General features: G+C 52.4%; 1 long non-coding RNA gene across 1 annotated transcript in view; it reads left to right on the top strand.

Moving 5' to 3' along the window:
• Positions 1 to 4,891: 4,891 nt before the first annotated feature.
• LOC119469560 overlaps positions 4,892 to 5,500 on the top strand; it is a 7,862-nt gene continuing 7,253 nt past the window's right edge. Inside the window, exon 1 of the long non-coding RNA XR_005198391.1 lies at positions 4,892 to 5,161. This is a non-coding gene — a long non-coding RNA (uncharacterized LOC119469560). The remainder of the gene's footprint in view (positions 5,162 to 5,500) is intronic.

The raw sequence follows: 5,500 nt of genomic DNA, 5'->3' as shown, positions 1-5,500 counted from the left end.
GGTAGTTTTCTGGAAGTCTCTGGTGCTCTTCGCAGGTGGCTCACAGCTGCATTCTCTCTCTGGACGCTTGAGGGGAGGCTCCCTCCTGCCTCTCCCAGCTCCTGGGGGCTCCAGCATTCCTGGGCTTGTGGCCCCAGCACTGCAGTCTGTGCTTCCTCCTCTGTGGCCTCCTCCTCTGTGTCTGCGTGTCCTCTTCAGTCTTTTAGAAGGACACCTGTCATTGGATCCAGGCCCCACACTAATCCAGGATGATCTTACCTTGGGATCTTTAAGTCATCACATCTGCAAACACCCTATTTCCAAAGAAGGTCCCCTTTTGAGGTTCTGGGCTTTAGGATTCAGACACATCTTTTGTGACGGCCGGTGTTAAACTTTTAAGAGGCCGAGGTGGGTGGATTCACCTGAGGTCGGGAGGTGAAGACCAGCCTGATCAACATCCAGAAACCGCATCTCTACTAAAAATACAAAAATTAGCTGGGTGTGGTGGTGTGCGTCTGTCATCCCAGCTACTTGGGAGGCTGAGGCAGGAGAATGGCTTGAACCCGGGAGGCGGAGGTTGCAGTGAGCCGAGATCGTGCCATTGCACTCCAGCCTGGGTGACAGAGCGGGACTCTGTCACAAAAAGAAAAAAAAATTGCACACTGGAACAAAGGAAAAAAACAAAATCACATTCCGAGATTCCGGGCAAACCTATATTTGGTGGTGAGGGAATTGTCCTGTCCCACGGAACCACAATTTTGACGTCACGAAACTTTTAAAAGGGAAGAAGGGGGCCGGCTTCGGGTGGCTTATGGCTGCAATCCCAGCACTTTGGGAGGCTGAGGCAGGCGGATCACCTGAGGTCAGGAGTTCGAGACCAGCCTGGTCAACATGGCCAAACCCCATCTCTACTAAAATAAATACAAAAGTTAGCCAGGGGTGGTGATGGGCGACTGTAATCCCAGTACTCTGAACCTGGGAGGCGGGGGCTGCAGTGAGCCAAGATCTCACCACTGCACTCCAGCCTGGGCAACAGGGAGGGACTCCATCTCAAAAGAAAAACTGACAAAGTCCTGAGGCTGTTGAGGGCAGAGTGGCCGTCAGACATGAAAACGCGCGTCCAGATTACTTGGTTCCACGTGAAACGTGAAGAGCTTGTTCGATGTTTATTAAAACGGCTGACCGTTTAATGATTTTGACGACAGACACGGACACTTTTGCAAAGGTGTCACCTCTGTAAACCAAAAACTATTGAAGATGTCTTTGCAAAAACCGTAAGTGAGAGGCAGGCGCGGTGGCCCATGCCTGTCATCCCAGCACTTTGGGAGGCTGGGGCGGGTGGGTCACCTGAGGTCAGGAGTTCAAGACCAGCCTGGTCAACGTGGAGAAACCCCATTTCCACTAAAAAATACAAAAAATGAGCCGGGCGTGGTGGCACCCGCTACTGGGTGCCACACTGGAATTACACAGTAATTCCAGCTACTGGGGAGGCTGAGGCAGGAGAATCACTTGAACCCGGGAGGCGGATGTTGCAGTGAGCTGAGATCGCGCCATTGCACTCCAGCCTGGGCAACAAGAGTGAAACTCTGTCTCAAAAAAAAACAAAAGAAAGAAAGAAAAAGAAAGAATAACAGTTTTTAGGGGTCATGAAGTCTCTAGCTCCAAGTCTGAACCACCCAGATTCAACCATTTTTGTGACCGCCATGCAGGAACAGAACATGGTAAGGAAAACTCACTTTAACGCCCTGCGATTCCATCTCCAGCCTGACCAATCAGTGCTCCCCGCTTCCCAAGCATCTACCTGCCGGATTGTATTTATTTGTTTGTTTGTTTATTTATGAGACAGAATCTCGGCCTGGCGAGCTGGCTCACACCTGTCATCCCAGCATTTTGGGAGGCCGAGGCAGGCGGATCACATGACGCTGGGAGTTCAAGACCAGCCTGGCCAAGTTGGTCAAACCCCATCTCTACTAAAAACAGAAAATTAGCCGGGCGTGGTGTCATGTGCCTGTCATGCCAGCTACTCGGGAGGCTGAGGCAGGAGAATCGCTTGAACCCGGGAGGTGGAGGTTGCAGTGAGCTGAGATCACACCACTGCACTCCAGCCTGGGGAACAGGAGCCAAACTCCATCTCAAAAATAAAATTTAAAATGACTGGCTGCAAGGAAATCCCGTGACCTACCTCGTTGGACTAAAGGTCCTAAGACTGTCATTCCAGAGACATTCCTACCCTCACCCAGAGAAAGGAAGGTTGCTCAGAGAGGCTGGGAAGAATCTAGACGGACAGGCCTGGCTGCGTTTCCTCCCTCGCCCGTAGCATGAGACCGGCCCCTTCCCTCCGGTTCTGTTTCTACAGAGCTGGCCACACTTTCTTAGACCTAAGCATTAAAATGAACAGTTTCACTCCCGGCTCAGAGGCTCACAGGTGTCATTTCAGCACTTTGGGAGGCCAGGGCGGGTGGATCACCTGAGGTCGGGAGTTCAAGACCACCGTGGCCAACACGGAGAAATCCCATCTCTACTAAAAATACGAACGTGAGGCCTCGTGGCCCATGCCTGGAATCCCAGCTACTCGGGAGGCTGGGGCAGGAGCATCGCTTGAACCCGGGAGGCGGAGGCTGCAGTGAGCAGAGATCGCACCCCTGCACCCCAGCCTGGGTGACAAGAGCCAGACTCCATCTCAAAAATGGAAGAAAGAGAGAAAGAAAGAAGGGAAGATGGAAGGAAGGAAGGAAAGAAGGGAGGGAGGGAGGGAAAAAAAGAAACAGCAAATAACCCTGCTTCTCATCGGTTCTAAGAAGCTTCCTCTCCACTGCTAACCTTCAGGATACACTGCCAGACAAGTGAGTTTTGAAATCCCGTGACTCACGGCTTCTGGTAATCCTCGGTGATAGAAAACCAGAAGGCAGGCCGGGCGCGGAGCCTCACACCTGAAATCCCAGCACTTTGGGAGGCCGAGGCGCGCGGATCACCTGAGGTCAGGAGTTCGAGACCAGCCTGACCAACAGGACGAAACCCCGTCTGTCCTAAAAATACAAAAATTAGCCGGGCGTGGTGGCGGGTGCCTGTCGTCCCAGCTACTCGGGAGGCTGGGGCAGGAGAGTCACTTCAACGCGGGACGCGGAGCTGACAGTGAGCGGAGATGGCACCGCGGCAGTCCGGCCTGGGAGACATAGCAGGACTCCACCTCAAAAAATAAAAATAAATAAGAGTTGAAACGTTGCGCTGAGCCGACCCGAAGTGAGGACCCTGCCTCAGTCTCCACACTGGCTGGGACGACAGGCACCTTCCACCGCCCCCAGATAATTTTTGTATGATTATTATTATTTTTTTTTGAGACGGAGTTTCGCTCTTGTTACCCAGGCTGGAGTGCAATGGTGCGATCTCGGCTCACCGCAACCTCCACCTCCCGGGTTCAGGCAATTCTCCTGCCTCAGCCTCCTGAGTAGCTGGGATTACAGGCACGCGCCACCATGCCCAGCTAATTTTTTGTAGTTTTAGTAGAGACGGGGTTTCACCATGTTGACCAGGACGGTCTCGATCTCTTGACCTCGTGATCCACCCGCCTCGGCCTCCCAAAGTGCTGGGATGACAGGCTTGAGCCACCGCGCCCGGCCTGCTTGGTTCTTCTTAGGACTTTGTAGACAGCACAAAAGGCATCTGGATTTCTCTGTGTGTGCAAGTGCGTGTGCACGTGTGCGTGTGCCAATGCTTGTTTGTGCACAGGTGTGTGCAGATGTGTGTGGAGTTCTGTGTATGGACATGTGCAGTGTGTGCAGGCATGTGAGGACGTGTTTGTGCAGGGTGTGTGCAGGACTGTATGCGTACAGATGTGTGTGCAGTGAATAGGTAGATGTGCATGTGTAGTGGTATGTGTGCACACATGCACTGTGTGCAGGTGTGTGGCTATGCATATGAATGTGTGTGTGTATGTCTTTGTGTGCAGAGGTGTGTGCAGGTGTTTGTGTGTGCAGATGTCTGTACAGGAGTGTGTGTGTGCAGATATGCATGTGTGTGCAGCTGTGTGTGCAGGAGTGTATGTGCAGGTGTGTGTGCAGGAGGGTGTGCAGGAGATTGTGTGTACAGATTTCTGTGCAGGTGTGTGTGTAGATGTGTAGGCAGATGTGCACGTATAGTTGTGTGTTTGGGCATGTGGAGATGTGTGCAGATGTGTGTGCAGGTGTTTTTGTGTGCACATGTGTGTGCAGCTGTGTGTACAGGAGGCTGTATATGCAGGTGTGTGTGCAGATGTGTTTGCAGACATGCATGTGTGTGCAGGAGGGAGTGTGTGCAGGAGTCTGTGTGTGCAAGTCTGTGTACAGTTGTGTCTGCAGGTGTGTGTAGGTGTGTAGGCAGTTGCACGTATCTACACATGCAACAGGTGTGTGGGGATCTGTGTGCAGGTCTGTGTGTGCAGATGTGTGTACAGACATGCATGTGTGTGCAGGTGGGTGTGCAGATGTGTGCATGCACATGTGTGTGCAGATTTGTGTGCAAGTGTGTGTGGGTGTGTAGGCAGATGTGCATGTATAGTTGTGTGTGTGCACATGCACACTGTGTGCAGGCATGTGGAGATGTGTGCACATGTGTGTGCAGGAGTGTGTGTGCAGGTGTGTGTACAGACATGTATGCAGGTGTGTGTGTGTAGGAGTGTGTGTGTGCAGGAGTGTGTGCATGTGTGTGTGCAGGAGTGTGTGTTCAGGTTTGCATATAGGAGTGTGTGTGCAGGTGTGTGTACAGATATTGCAGGTGTGTATGCAGGAGTGTGTGTGTGCAGGAGTGTGTGTACAGGTGTGTGTGCAGGTGCGTGTGCAAGGGTCTGTGTGCACAAATGTGTGCAGGAGTGTGTGTGCCGGTGTGTGTACAGATATGTGTGCAGGTGTGTGCACACGAGTGTGTGTGTGCACACATGTGTGTGCAGCCGTGTTTGCCGGTGTGTGTCTGTGTCTGCAGATGTGTGTAAGACTCACACTTGAGCTGACCCACAAGCCGCTCTTTGGAGCGGAGGTCAAGAGCCAATGACCTCACCCGCAATTGTAGGTTTCCCAATCCTATGAAATGAGGAAGCCGAGGTGGGAGGCGGGGAAGCCTTTAGGACGGAGAGCAGCGTGACAGGAGGTGCCCAGGCTGGAGTCCCCCCGGGAAGACAAGCACAGCAAGGAGGGGAAGCAGGTGCCGTGGGGTAAGCTGCATTCTTTAATGTCCTCGTCTTTCCACATCTGGAGCCACCAGGGTACGTGTTTCTGCTTCTGTGTGTCGGGGTCAGAGACAGAAACACAAAAGAAGATTTGAAACTTGCGTTGACTTGAGCAAAAGTCAGCTCAGCTGCCCTGAAGAGTCAGCCCCAGGGAGACTCGGCTACAAACTGTATTCTGCCTTCGTTATAAGCGGGTTTAAGAAAAAGTGGGGGCGAGGGAGGTGTTGGGGGACAGGGATTGGGCTTCTGTGAAGCTGTTAGCTAGGAAGTCTCATAGATTTAAAGAAAAAAAAAAAAAAAACAATGGGGAAAGGACCCCTATTC

Source organism: Cebus imitator, unplaced genomic scaffold (genome assembly GCF_001604975.1).
Source record: "Cebus imitator isolate Cc_AM_T3 unplaced genomic scaffold, Cebus_imitator-1.0 Scaffold708, whole genome shotgun sequence".
Taxonomy (NCBI): Eukaryota; Metazoa; Chordata; class Mammalia; order Primates; family Cebidae; genus Cebus; species Cebus imitator.
This window is presented reverse-complemented; position numbering and strand designations above follow the sequence as displayed.